Here is a 15,506-nt window from a genome sequence, read left to right as displayed (position 1 = left end):
TTCAGACAGAAAATGGCAAAAAAAATGTATTTTTCCCGACTTTTGCGTACCGTGTTGTTTTGCCATTTTCTGTCTATACCCCCCTTCAGACAGAAGAGCAAATTACCGGGTCCAAAAATTCAAACCGGTAATTTGCTGATTTACACATGTATTTCTTTTGTCTGAAAGGGTCAACCCGGGACTAAATTCCTGTGTCTCTGACCATGGTAAATTCCAGGGTCGAAGTCCCAGGAATTTAGACCCGGGAAGACCCTTTCAGACAGAAAAAGGTCCCTTGTAAATCACCAAATTACCGGGTTGAAATGTTTAACCTGGTAATTTGTATTTCTGTCTGAAAGGGGTATAAGGAAAGAAACAATTTTAAGTTAAAGGAAAGAAACAATTTTAAGTTAACATTTTAAGCCACTACAATGTAAAGTCAACTAAGTGCTACTGTGTGTTGCACTAATATGTCTGGCTACATGCTTTAAAAACCCTTTAAACATTATTTTTAGTTAGGTTTCCAGACATACTTTGTGCAAAACAAATTAGTACAGTCAAAAAATTGTAGATAAAGTGTGTGCTGCAATGCTAACGTGTTTTTTTTCTGCCCACAGAAGAAGCGGAGAATGTAATGGCTGCTCCTCTGTTTCCAGCATCATGGGGCTTTGGCGCCTGGATGGTGCCACTGTTTGCGTACGTCGGGGTGCATGTAGTGCAGAAGAATTGCCTGTAACAAAAATGTATATACATTATTTTTAGTTTAAAAATTATGTATGTTCCTCCCCAAAAAACTGACATTCATCACTACTTACCTGATCTCTCCCCATCATCTACACGTTGTTGGGATGAAGTAGGCCTATGGGCAGACTTATTTTGTAATCAGAATTTATTTTTCTTGAATATTTGTAAAAAAAATGCATGAGACCATGTTTGATTCTGACTTTAGAAATCAACTAATTCTAATGAACCCAAAGACCATTGAGTATTGTGTTCAATATGTCCTTGCTGGCCTGTTTTTCAAGGTTTAAATTTGCCACACAATTACGTGTACAGTATGCATTTATTATGAATATGTGGAAATTATTTATGAAATATTTTTATACAGATATTCAGGGATTTATACAATGATTTAACATATTTTATTCTGTTTAAATGAAGTTTCTGCAGATAGATGGCCATTTGTGTTAGGTACCATTAACACATTACATTTTGGTTATAAAAAATGAGTAATGAAAATATATTTTGCAGTCATTTTGCATGCTATACAGATTTTTTTACTGAATGCAAAATCTAACCTTCTTAAACAGTGCCTCTTCAGCTGTTGTGGAACAACAAGTGCCAACATGCCTTTCTACAATTATTTAGGGTTGATATGTCTAGTTCAAAATGATTACACAGTGTGTGGTAATGCTGGACTAGGTTGTGTAACAACACTCTGTATAAGCCTTTTTTCATTTCCCTATACTATACAATGCATATGACTAAATGTTACATTTTTGCAGACGTAATGAAACATTATACAAATGCTATGCAACTGGCCACTAGCAGTAATGCCTACATACACACATGCATGTTGCTAAAAGTGAACAAATTACAGTATTTATGGCTAAAGAAACAATTCCTGGAACATAACTGGTTGGTTTAGCATGTAGGCCACAAAGCAAAGCAAATTTTTTTGCAACTATGCAATATACATTACATAATCGGACACAGCCCTCATAATTTTCATTTGGGATAAATTTATATTAAATGTGCAACACCCATCTACAGAGCTACATGTTTTTGGCACAATCAGAGCCGGCCGTAGGCATAGGCATTCCAAGCAAATCCCTAGGGGAGGCTGGAATGCCTTGGGGTATTCCAGGGCTCTGACTGCCCCCGCCCCGTCTGCGACGCTGCCCCCCTTCGCGCAGCTGTCTCCCCCTCTCCTCCCATTGCTGCTGCGATCAGAGCTCAGCTCAGCCCTGATCGGGCAGTACAGCAGTCAGCCGGTCAGGTGACGCACTGACTGCCTGTGAGCCAGGTCAGAATGAGCTTCTGCACAGAAGATCTATCTGGCTATTGGCTACAGTTGGAGACAAGATGGCCGCGGGAGGGCATGCCCAGTCGAGGCCACTCCTCCCATGGGCCTTTGCGGAGCAGAGCTGTGAGTGACCTCACGGCTTTGCTTCCAGAAAGCCGCCGGCCCGCCGCCCGCCACTGCAGTGCCCAGCGCCCAGCCCTTGGACCAGGCGTCAAGAGCAGCAGCATTAGCTGCATCGAAAAGTAGGTGTAACCTGCTCAGGCAGGTAGGCACTGTGGGCAGAGACGGGGGCTGAGCAGTAGTCATATATATATATATATATTATATATATATATACATATCTATAATATATATATCTCAAATGCAGAAGAGTGGCAGCAGTCCGTGGAGTTCAAGGAACTAACCACAGCACAAGGCTTAATGTTGGTAATATTATGCATTGTGGTGTGGTCATCTCCTTGAAGTCCATGAAGTGCTGAGCTTCTGCGCTTGTGTAAAGGGGTCAACTTTGGTCTCTGGATGTGCATCTGTATATATATATATATATATATATATATATATCAGTGAATAATGGCGGCACTGGGAGACTTTGATAAGTTTAAAATAATAAGGCATTATTTTAAACTTATCAAAGTCTCCCAGTGCCGCCATTATTCACTGATATTATTGGGTTGCCATATGACCTTTGGAAGGCACGGGAGCACAAAGAACTGTATATACATATACTAGTGCCGGAAGACTGGATATATATATATATATATGTATACAAGTGTATATAATATGTATATTATATATATATATATATATATATATATATGTATGTATGTATATATGCATAAAAAATATCATACAAACTGCAACTCCTTTAAATACAGGGAATGTTGGTTCCAAAATATTGCAATAATTTGTTAAGCTGGGAATGACCGTGAAGTGGTGACCAGCTTAACAAATTATTGCAATATTTTGGAACCAAGATTCCCTGTATTTATAGGAGTTGCAGTTTGAAAACCAAGTGAGTGCCGAGTTTGCATGATATTTTTTATGTAGACGGTGTGGTCACATGCCAAGGGCACCCCAGATGGTTGAGTGCTGTGGATTAAGCCTGTCGTTTATGTATATATACATATATATGTGTATATATGTATACGTGTATATATATATGTGTATGTATATATATATATATATATATATATATATATATATATATATATATGTGCGTGTGTGTCAGGTACCACAGGTGTTTAAAACCAATGACTCCCCCAAATATATATATATATATATATATATATATATTATACATATATATATATATATATATATATATACATATATACATATACACATATATATATATATATATATATATATATACACACATAAACACACATTAATATATATATATATATATGTATAATAAAAAAGATTCAGTGATTGCGCATGTTCTATAACAAAACACTGCCCAGAAATTATAGTCTCTAATGAGTCCAGCATTCAAAGCACCAATCTAGGGCGATGACTGAATATTTCCATATACCACCAGGTCCCAGATATTAATGGACCGCAGCTCTCCACTAGAGAAAGGACGGATGCCAAGTCCACAAAATCTGTCAATGTAAAAAAAGAGGAGCGCGCTCCATGGTGCAGATAAACACAAATTTTATTTGGACATATACACACTTAGGCACTCTATTGGGTGCCGCTTGTACCTTAAAGCAAACTGTGTGGGCTGGTTACCACGTGATGTGTAAAAATACTCCACCGGTTGCTGTAGGCGTTGTACCAGAGATTGTACCTCATCATTTGGTGTGGTGAGAGAGATGATTTTGAGAGATTTATGAAGAATATAAATGTAAACACTTTCAATCTGAAATTCACTCATTCCCTTAATGAGAATAAAATTGAGTTTTTAGATCTCGTATTGGACACCACTAACTTTGAAACAACAAATGAAATTGAGACCTACACATTTTTTAAGAAAGTGGATTGCAATAGCTATCTGGAATTTTCGAGTTGTCATTTCCAAAAATGGAAATCTAATATACCAGTATCTCAGTTCTCCAGGTTGAGGAGAAACTGCTCAACTCTTGAAAAATTTGATGAGCAATCCGAGATCTATAACAACAGATTTTTGGAACGTGGCTACCCGCGAAATATCATAGAACAAGCGCGAATAAAAGCCAGGGAAACTGCTAGAGAGGATCTTTTAATATATAAAAAAGATAAAGTCAGGGAGTCAAAGATGGACCAAGATTTCTTTTGTCCGTTTGTTACTAACTTCAACGGTGGGGCAAATGTAATTAAGAATCTGCTTAAGAAAAATTGGCATATTATTAAACTAGACCCCATACTTGCTGAACATTTACCTACTGGTCCCAGTATGGTTTATAAAAGAGCGAGGAATATTAAATCATACGTATCCAAAAGTAAATTAAATCTGCTTATAAAACCGAATAGATCCACTAAACATTTCCTTGGAGACATAAAAAGTTTCTTTACGTGTGGTAGCTGTAAAGTTTGTAAACTAGCAGAACGGGGTACAAATAATGTTTTTTGTGGAAAAAATTTGAGTCATATTCATCCTATAGAAAGTTTTATCAACTGCAATTCTATGTACGTTGTGTACATGATAACTTGTCCGTGTGGTATGAGATACATCGGCAAAACCAAGAGAGTGTTGAAAATACGTATCTTAGAACATACTCGTGATATAAAAAATAAAATCATGAACCATAGTATACCGAGACACTTTCAGGAGTGTCATGGAAGTAATCCCGATTTGTTGAAATTTAAGGGCAATGAAAAGATAAACACCACGGATTTTAGTGGTGACTTGAATAATTATTTGATGAAAAGAGAAACCTACTGGATACTAGCCTTAGATACCCTGACTCCCAACGGTCTGAATGAAGGGATAGAAATTACTCTAGGTAATAAATCATCTTGGTAATTTTCTGGAATTAGGTGTTTTCTCCTGCTGTTCATCTAAAAATAATTTATGTTTTTTACAGTATTTTATGCATATTTGTATCTGTTTTTATATATTTTTTATTTTTTTTCATATTCTTGTACACAAATATACCAGAATTGTAAACAATATAGAAATTATGCATGAGTGTTTCTACAGTGTGCACAACGTAGGTGACTTGTTGAGAGTATATTACAGCAAGTCGCCCATGAAGAGTTAGTTATAATTAGCGCACTATAAATAACAACCAAGAATGCATGTTTTTTAAAAACAAATTTTACATGATGTTTTTTATTGAATGGCAATGTCCGGGTATGTGTCCGTATTGTTTGCACACTGATTGGCTGAACCAGCCTAGAAGAGGTGTGTGTAGCGTCACAGAGCCCAGCCCTCTGACAAAGTCCATGACGAAACGCGTTAGAGCGGGGCCTCTGTGACGCACATCGTAGGAATCCCCAGTTGCCTCCAGCGTGTCCCAGCCGCTCGTGGTCCTACCAGCTGTGGTCTACATATATATGTATATTTACATATACGACATGGGCGGCACTCCTCAGATTTTACATAAGTAAAAGCTTATATCAATGTTTCAGATGCATTTTATTGCACCTTTCGTATATATATATATATATATATATATACACACACATATGTATATGTGTATATATATATATATATGCCACTGTGATATTTTTGGCGTCCATGTATAAACACTTAGGCCCCCATTTATCAATGATGGTAAACACCAGTGCAATTTTTCGCGTAATATCACTGTGATACAAACTAAAAGTTTACTGGTATTTACCAATACTTAACCCTCCAGCGAGGTCCCATGTAGTCCTCCTCCGCTGGGCTGCTGGCTGGCTAACGCTGCCAGCATCAAGGCTCTGGTGTTATGTGTATGCGCAATGGTCCGTCTGTGCATGTGTATAACACGGGGACCCGGCAGTGCCCGAAAGGTTTCCCCGAAGCTGTAAAGGCACCACTGGGTCTCATTGCAGGCAATGGGGACCGCAGTACACTCACCATCTAAAAGATAGCAAGAGCGATGCTTGACAAAGATTACCGCTGTTTGTTAAATCCAGAAAAGAAGGCATAATTCCTTTAATGATCGCTAAAGGGTTTATGCATCATTGATAAATGGGGGCCTTAGATTGGTGGTGGTATTATCTGCTAGGGGGCACCATTCAAAATTTTGCCTAGGGCACCAAATTGGCTAGGACAGGCTCTGGGCACAATGCAGATATAATTGCAAACATTTTATATATTTAACAAACTCAATTGTGCTTGTAGATTTACAACATGCATTACTAAAGAAAACACACAGTATCAAAGATTTAAAGGAAAAAAAAAAAATAAACCTGGCTGCCTAAGCTGATTAGTAGACCTGATTCAGCTTCAGACGAATTGCCAAGCTGCTTGCAAGCAGCTTTGCAATTCCGTCTGTGCACAAATGGTAATGCGGCTGGAAGCTTCACACCTTCTGCCACACTACGTATTCGAGCTGCGTTGTCCAATGCAGCATTGGATACTCTGTTGAACATCGGCCGGCTAAGGTGACCAATGGGGTCATGCAGCCGACCACAGCAGATGAGAGGAAGAAGCTAGGAAATCTCCGTCAGCCGACAGAGATCTTGGCTTCTTCCCTCCCCCCCAACAGTGGTGACACGCCTCCGTTTCGGGAAACTGAGAGCATCGCCGCCCCCTCCCACCCACAAATGGCAGCAGACTGTCAATCACTGCCAGTCTGCTGCCAGTCTCCGTGCAGGATTGCAAACCAGTTTTGCACATGCGCAGAACGGGTCATGCGCCTGCGCAGATTCCTGATTGTTGGGAATCTGCGTTCAGCAGTGCACGCTGAATAAGGCCCAGTGTCCTGCACATACATCCGACGCACAACTTCAGCGGGATCAAGACCTTCAGCAACTCTTCATAATCAAGGACGGTGGCAATATACATGGGAGCCTCCACCTGTCCCAGCTGCTGACTTGGCCTCCTTCCCCATCTTTGCATTCACCCGGCATTTCATGATGGATAGCCGCTTTTTTCAGATATCTGGCTCACAGGTCCTTTGGCATTGACGGACGCCACCACCTTCTCCCATATGTCGTTTTTGTGCCTAGTGCTGACACGTGCAGCCTCCCGTCCAAACAGCTGCCAGTGTGGTTGGTAACTTCCGTGACCAGCGCCATATTCTCGGCAAAAGAAAATTTCACATTGCGGCATGTCCTGGTCCGTGGCCTGTCTTTCCCTACGCTCTCTGCCTCAGAGGAATGTGGATCCTGGACTGCCATCCTTGGCTCCGGCTCCCCACGTGGGCTGGTTAGTGAGTCAGGAGCCAATCAGCATCTGCTCTACAGTTAGCGGCCGCTGATTGGCTGGCGGCTCCTGACAGTTCTCACTGATTAGTCAGGAGCTGGTTATCGGTGTATGTGGTCACAAACATACACAGCTAATGGTAAGTATATGGATCAGGTGCCGTTTTGTTCATTTGCAAAGACCCCCCTGGATGCTACAGAGACCAACGCGAGGATGGAGGTGAGTATAGGATCTTTGTTTCAGTTACTCCAAATTGGAGTTCTACATGGGACAAGGGGACAGAACATCTGGCAGCAGGTAAGTATGTGTGATTGAGGTAGGTGTGTAATAAATTTATACGATTTATGGTGTGCGTGTTGTGTCTTTATATAACAATTTTATTTTACTGTAGAGGTACGGGTGCCGGCCGCCTGCTGGCACTTGAAGTTCCACAAGTGCTATGGGGCAGGCATGCTGGCACTTGTAGTTCCACTGTAAAATACAAAAGTTTACTACTATTTAACACTTTATAACCCACGTACCCGCAGCCCAGGGGTGCGGGGAAGAGCCCCGGGCTTCAAACCAAGCCTGGGATTTCGGGAGAGGGGGGATCCCTTCTTGAAGGCTCCCCACCTCCCCTGAGATCCCTGGCTTGGTCTGACTGGCTTGGGGTGAGAGAATGCTTTGGCCATGGAGACCAGGTAATAGGGTCTCCTGGCTTTGGCATTACACCCCGGTCGGTTTGGGTCCTGTGCTGGTTTTAAATATAGGAGGACCCTTACACAATTTTTCTCCCCTATATTTAAAACCAGGACTGGCCCTGCAGCCAGTTGCTGGTTCCTAAATTACGTGAGAACCCTACTCGTTTTGTTCCCCGTAATTTTTGGAACCAGGACTGGCTGACCAGTCCGGGGCTGGTTATGCTTTTGGGGGGGAACCTTATGTCATTTTTAAAAAACATTTAACCCATTTTTTACAGGTACAACACACAAGCAACCTTCACATATCTCACTGATACTGTATGTGTAGGCTGCTAGCTCGCTAGAGTTTTGCAGAGAGAAAACACTGCAATCTCGGGTGAGTAATCTCATCTAAACTTGCTACTAAGGGGCAAAAATATCGATCTGCTTCACCATCGGAAAACTCACTTTCAGCTAAACTCACTTTTTAGTAAATTGATCAACCATGGTGACTGGATTAGTGACATAAGGAAGAGGAGGCTGCAAACTGGGTGTCATGTTATGAGTTGGCTATATGTGGTATGTTGCTGTTAAGGGATCAGGCTGGTTATCAGTGGACACATTATTAATATAGTTGTTGTTATTTTGGGTTGCTATCTACTGAAGGGTGTTTACCAACAGACAGAGACTACCTACCTATCAGCTCAGGCATAGACACTTCCTGTTCCCTGGAGGGAAACCAAATAGGTGGGAGCCCCTGGTCCAACATCTGAAGCTCTTATCTCTCCACATCTATTATAGATGGAAAAAAAATGTCATTGGGGACATCTAGCTCCTCTTTCTGTACCCTGCTCACCCTTTTTGGACAGGAAGTCCAGGATGGATGGTTTGGAAGAAGAAGGCCTAGCAACAGATGGGGATGGTCATTATCAAGACCTGGTCCCCCCAGTGGGTGTAGTCTGGGAGGCATTGGTTGGCATGCAGGCAGCGGAATAACAAAGGCCTCCATGTTGTTTGTGCTTACTATTCCGTACTTCAGTTTGCGATTCAGGTAGGAATAAAGTTGGCTACAGAACACAGTGACAGAATCACTGGATGTCTTAGTGCATTCAGGCCAAATACGATCCATGAATTCCCAGACAGATTCCGGACAGATGAATCCTTTGCTTGTAATAATCTTTGGTAATTCCTGGCAAAGGTGGGTGTTATAGCCAGACACTTTGAAGGCTGTAACTATGAACTGCTTTATAAAAAACATGTGACTGAAACCTTTCCATACTGCAGAACATGATGGAGAAATCCCTTGAAGTTCAGCACCTAGAGCATCTTTTTTCATGGTCTCTGAGGCCTCTCCTGACTTTTGTTTATGTTTTTGAATAGAACAGTTTTAGAATTTAGGATGTCTACTCTATATAGGTTTGTAAATAAATATAGGCTTTAGTTTTTTAGAACATAACTTTATAAGCTGTTAGGATAACATTTCTGCTATGTTTAAGATGAAAAAAAAACAACTTTTTGTAATGCAATAACTTACAAAAATAGTTTTCATTGCAATATTCATGCAGCCCCTTGACAGACAGCAGCACAGCACCCCTGCACAGCTACGCCGATGACAGTGACAGCCAGGTGTGGCTGACATGCACACAATAAAAATTGTTTATTTATTATTTTGGGCAGCAGCCCCTCAACAGACAGGAGCACAGCACCCCTGCGCACCTACACCGATGACAGTGACAGCTAGGTGTGGCTGACACGCACACAAAAAAAATTTGACAAAAAAAAGACAATATATTTTTATTTTTTATCAGCTCCAGAACTTGGATCCAGAGCACAGATTAATCACAACCGGAGTCAGGCAGCACTGGGTTGCAACCTGTGTTGCTGGCTGGATTTTGTGCGGTACTGTGGTTAAGCCTAACACACACACACACACAGAAAAATATAAATTACACTTTTATTGATTTTTTTTTTTTAGCATGACTGGATTCAGGCAGTACTAGGTTGCAACTTGCATTTCTGGGTGGATCTTGTGCGTTACTGTGGTTAAGCCTGACACGCACGCACACACACACAGAAAAATATAAATGACACATTTATTGATTTTCTTTTTTTAGCACGACTGGAGTCAGGCAGCACTAGGTCGCAACTTGCGTTACTAGCTGGATCTTGTGCAGTACTGCGGTTAAGCCTAACACGCACGCACACACACACAGAAAAATATAAATGATACTTTTATTGATTTTTCTTTTTTAGCACGACTGGAGTCGGGCAGCACTAGGTTGCAACTTGCTTTGCTGGCTGGTTCTTGTGCGGTACTACGGTTAAACCTAACACGCACGCACACACACACACACAAAAATATAAATGACACTTTTATTGATTTTTTTTAATTTAGCGCGACTGGAGACGGGCAGCATTAGATTGCAACTTGCGTTGCTGGCTGGATCTTGTGTGGTACTGCGGTTAAGCCTAACATGCATGCACACACACAGACACACACACACACACACAGAAAAATATAAAAGACACTGATTGATTTTTTTTGTCTATATTGCTTTTTTTTTTTTGAGTCCAGAACTTGGGCCCAGATGGACACAGCACCAGCCCAGATGAATCTGCAATTCTGCATCAGCCCAGATGGACATGGCAGACAGCAAAGCACCAGCCCAGAATGGATCAGCAGCACCAGCCCAGGACACAGAAGACAGCAAGACAGCCCCGATGAATCAGCAACAGCCCAGATGGACACAGCAGACAGCACAGTGACAGCACCAGCCCAGCCAGAATGGAAGAGCACCAACCCAGGACACAGCAGACAGCACCAGCACCTCTCCCAGCCCTACACTACCCACCCTCCCTGTTCAGTCTCCACAGCCGGAGTGAAATGGCGTCTGTCACGTGGTCCCTTATATACTACATCTATCATAGAGACGAAAGCTCGTGAACCGCGAGATTTCAGACTCTATAGTTTGCCTTGGTTTGAGATCCGAGTAAGGCGGGAAAAATCGAGCCTGCTTGGATCCGACTCGGATCTACTAAATTCGGGTGGGCTCGGATCTCTGAAATCCAAACCCGCTCATCTCTAATACATAAACAAAAAAATGTAAGTAAGAGCATTAAAACAAGAAAAGCATCAAACACTGTTGCAATTGTTGTAAAATGCACAGTTGTATGGATAAAGATTTTCATTTTACAGACAAGCCACAATGGACTGAAAGTGGTTTTCTAGTATGATAAAATAAGCTGTGATGTTGCCTTGTGTCAGCACAATCTCATTCAAAGGATTTTTCTTATGTCTGCTGGCTTTAGTGCATCAATGGCTTTGTTTTCCCTATCAAATCTAGTCTCTGGTGGCTTGTTTTCCACTGCTGGCTGCGCTGGGATGCACAGCAGATGCTAAATAGGGCACAAGGGACATATCAAGGCCTGTGGCATATAGATATTTTTAATCAAATAGTATGAGATTTTGAAAGAAAGAATCGACCTGCTGTTTCAGTTTGGATTTTCAAGAAAGAAATCTTAAGTCATCTTCCTTTTGAAAGACAAACAGAGAATTGTTGACTATAATATTATTTGTGAAGTGTAACAAGTGATAAATGCAGCTGTGTTTCTTAAAGGAAACAGAAGGGAAAAAGAGCCAGTCTGGTTTCAGAGATGCCAGGAAAGGAACATTGTATAACTATGGACACCGTGCGAAGCATTGGGATGCACACAAGATATATAACAGGCACCATTTTTTCTCTACAGAAAACATGGTGAGCTCTATGCAACGTTGTTCCCGATACACTGTAGACAACTGCTGCACATTGCAGTAAACTCCTGGCTTCCATCTCTAACACACGCTAAAAAGAGCAGAATTTCCATGTTCTGATCAGAAAAATAGCTCCACAGAGAACTGAAACCTGCTCAGTCAGCTTTAGGGGCTCATTCAATTAGGTGTGAAGTTTACCGCGTGGGGAATAGTTCTAGGTTTCTCGCCCGGAGCTATTCAATTATTTAGCCTGCATGGTAAAACCACTGGTAATGAATGGTAACTCACGTATTCAGGGTAAAATGCGTAATCCAATGGGTTTCACCACGCTTAATTACCAGAGATGCATTTTACCTCGTGGCTAATTGGATATGCCCTTTAAGCTGGGTACACACTTGTCCAATCCTTGGCAGATCTGACTTCTAATGACATGCTTAAAAACTAGGCAACCCTACCAATATTATAGTATACACAAAAAAGGTGATTTGCCCTCCAGTACTCTGCAGCAAAATCAACAAAAAATACTTAAATCCTACATGATAATAGAGATTCAGCGGTATTGGTTACATACATTTGCAAATATATGAATAAGCACCAGACCATCGTCAAGGCTCCTCTATACTGGCGTCCCTAACATTAAGGAGTTCACGTCCGAGAAGCAAGGTACCCAAAAAAAGTCCAGCCAAGGACCATCCCCAGGGCATCACATGAAAAGGGGAAAAAAGGTGATAGTGAAGTGTAAAGGATAGATGTGTAAAGATAAATTAATAAGTGTTAATGAAATGTGAAAGAATTAAAATGACATAAATAATAAATAAACAATTAGAAAAGTGATAAAAAATATCTATGTGAATTAAGTGGTGATGCTCTGAAAAAGGTCCAGCCAGAAAAACTCTGGGGGCCCCACTCCCAAACGATCACCCCAAAATAATTATTGCTACATAATAGTAGCACCCACTCTGGGTCATATAATTACAAATTGGTGTACTGCATGATAACAGCACATGTATAAACTGAGAGCTAACTCACCTTGGAGGTACCCCAGAAAGCTCCACATGGCACTACAAGGACCAGCACATCCTCCCAATGCTGGCTCCCTTCATGCCTCACAGAACTGCAAACAAAAAGTATGGTTACCATACCTTTTGTTTGCAATATTATAGTATGTAGGCTACAGAGACCGGAGCTGGCGACCAATCTCTGGTTCCAACAGCCCAGCACACTATCAGCGTAGCAGCGGTGCGGGATCCTGAGGGATCCTGGCACCGTCTGCTTCTGCTGCTGCAGGACGCGGCGGTGGCATCGGGAATCATTGTAGGATGAGGAGGTAGAAATCATGGCGGCGATGGTGGAGCTATGGTGACGGGACTTTAAATATTTACCTGTGTAAAGTTCGGCAGTGGGCGGCATGCATAATAGAGGCGGGTGCAGCTTCCCATTTCAAAAATGGCGCAGAGGCGCCATTTTTGAAGGTCAAGATGGCCAATCATGGCTTGCCGCATCATCGCTCCGTACCCTTGTGCCGTCTAATATTAGCCAGCGCGAGGTGGCGGGTGTCAGTATGGCGGCTGGAGAGGAGTGAGGAAGATCTCCTGAAAGTTGAAGATGCTGGGGAAGTCCTGAGTGGGCGGCGGCCATACAAAAGAGCTTAAAGTATGTCACCCTCCAGGTGAAGACGCCATGGAAGTCCTGGGCGGACAAGACAGCGGTCATGCAAAAGAGCTTAAAGGCTGCTGCCCCCCAGGTGAAGGTGCAGTGAAATAAACTATTAAAACATTCGGTGTTGTGTTTTTATTTTAAAATTTGCTTTACAGGCAGACTACAGGTGCCAGTGGCCCCTTTATGTTCGGGCATGTTCTTACTTGTGGTTCTCCAAGTGATCGCAGGCTATGGCTGGCCTGCTGGGACCTGTAGCCCGCATGTAAAGAACAATATTTTAATTATTATTAATATTGAAGTAAATTTGTGTGAGAGTGACAGCCTCTTCCAGCAGAATGTTTCAGCAGACACAGATTGGTCTGCTGAAAGATTGGAAAAGTGAGGATCAAGGATTGGATGTAGAATCTGCGAGCAGGTCTGTGATAGGATTGTATAAACGATGTGATCTGCGGTCTGATCTCCTGCGGATTGGACAAGTGTGTGCCCAGCATTAATGCCTGCTTATGACCAATCTGTACCTTCCTCAGCAGACAGGACAACTACAATGCCTGGGGAACTAACAATATATTTTCATTGTCCAAACCACATACTGCACCTAAATATAATGTGCTTATCATTTAAAAAGAGTACAACTCAGCTGTGAATACAGCTACACCCATAGAGGCTGATTTTGCATTGCACGCAAAGAGGTTGTAGTTGTTGGCAGGCACGGAAGCCTGTTTTACTACTACTTGCTAATGCCAGCATCCATTCAACTAATGCAGGAGATTGTGTGTGTGCAAGCAGGGCCGGGAACAGAAATCTTGGGGCCCGGTACACTGATAACTCTGGGGCCACCCCTTGATCCCCGCATCCACACACCCTTCCCCTGTATTTGCCAATACATGTAGCCACAACACATCATAATTCTTCTGAAAAATATCCTATAATATCCCATATATAAATCCATTGCAAACTTAAATAAATGATTTGATTGACTTACCACACCACACAGCTGGTGCAAGTTCAGGCAGCTGCTGCACTGCCAGTCAGTGTCAGTCACTTGGGACTGGCTCATGGGTGGGACTGCCAGCCATGGAGGGTCAAGTGTCGAGATACTGAAGTGATGGTGCTTCAGGTCTGCTGATGGACGTTGCAGTGCTGCCTGTGCTGTCAGCCTGTCACTGTGCTTTGCGGGCAGGCAGCCGGCGGTTACTCCTGAAACAACCTGCTCACCCCGTCTACTCCTGAGTACTCGTGGTTGTAATGATGACATTGCAAGTCGCAGTACCAGTACACAGTAAGTGATGGAGGTGACTGTAGTTCTTGCGCTGGACGGGCAGACACTTATTTGGTTCCACTGACCAGTTTTGTGCCCCTGAACTTTGGGGCCCCTCTGAGACTCGGGGCCCGGGACAGGTGTACCCGTTATCCCCCCTGTCGCTGGATCTGTGTGCATGCGGAAACCAGTGGCATCCATTCATTTTACGCTGGCTGCTGCAACCATCATCATTAGCATCAGCACTTATACCAGCCCCATGCTACAGTAGGCGCCCCTTCTCCATACGCATGACTCAGAATTGCGTGCAGATTTTGATTTATGAGACTACCACAAGTCAAGGTGACTCTGTGTGATCGCTTTGCCAGTGCCCCAAAATCACCTATTTCATGGAAAGATAGATCCGGCCAAGCTGCCACTGACTCAGAACAGGATGGACAAATGCGTATATTCACTTCTGTGCATGCACTGTATTAAAAAAAAAAATCACCATTTGGGTCCGTGAAGAGAAACAGCCCCATAGAGTACGATGCAAAGCAGAATGGAAATTAGGTGTGTGTGTTCCCGCATTGCGTTCATGGAGATAAATGTATTCAGCTGTATGCAGTTCACACGCTGCTTATAGCATATACTGTACTTGGTTTACTAAGCATCATCATCATTGGTGCTCACTCAAAAATGACACATCTACGCTTCTGTCCAGGTCTGCATAGCGCACAGTTGCATTGACAAAGCCCTCACTGAACTTTGCGTACTTGGAAATGCTCCCTTACAGCCCTGTTATGCCCTCTAAGCTGTAATTGAATATGCAATTATATGTGTAAGCTCAGCTCAGCACAAAGTGAAAACACACAGGATAGGCTCTATAAACAGATTTACATTCAACTTTGTAT

This window comes from Taudactylus pleione, unplaced genomic scaffold (assembly GCF_031769625.1).
Source record: "Taudactylus pleione unplaced genomic scaffold, aTauple2 ptg000082l, whole genome shotgun sequence".
Classification (NCBI taxonomy): Eukaryota; Metazoa; Chordata; class Amphibia; order Anura; family Myobatrachidae; genus Taudactylus; species Taudactylus pleione.
Note: the sequence above shows the minus strand (reverse complement) of the source record.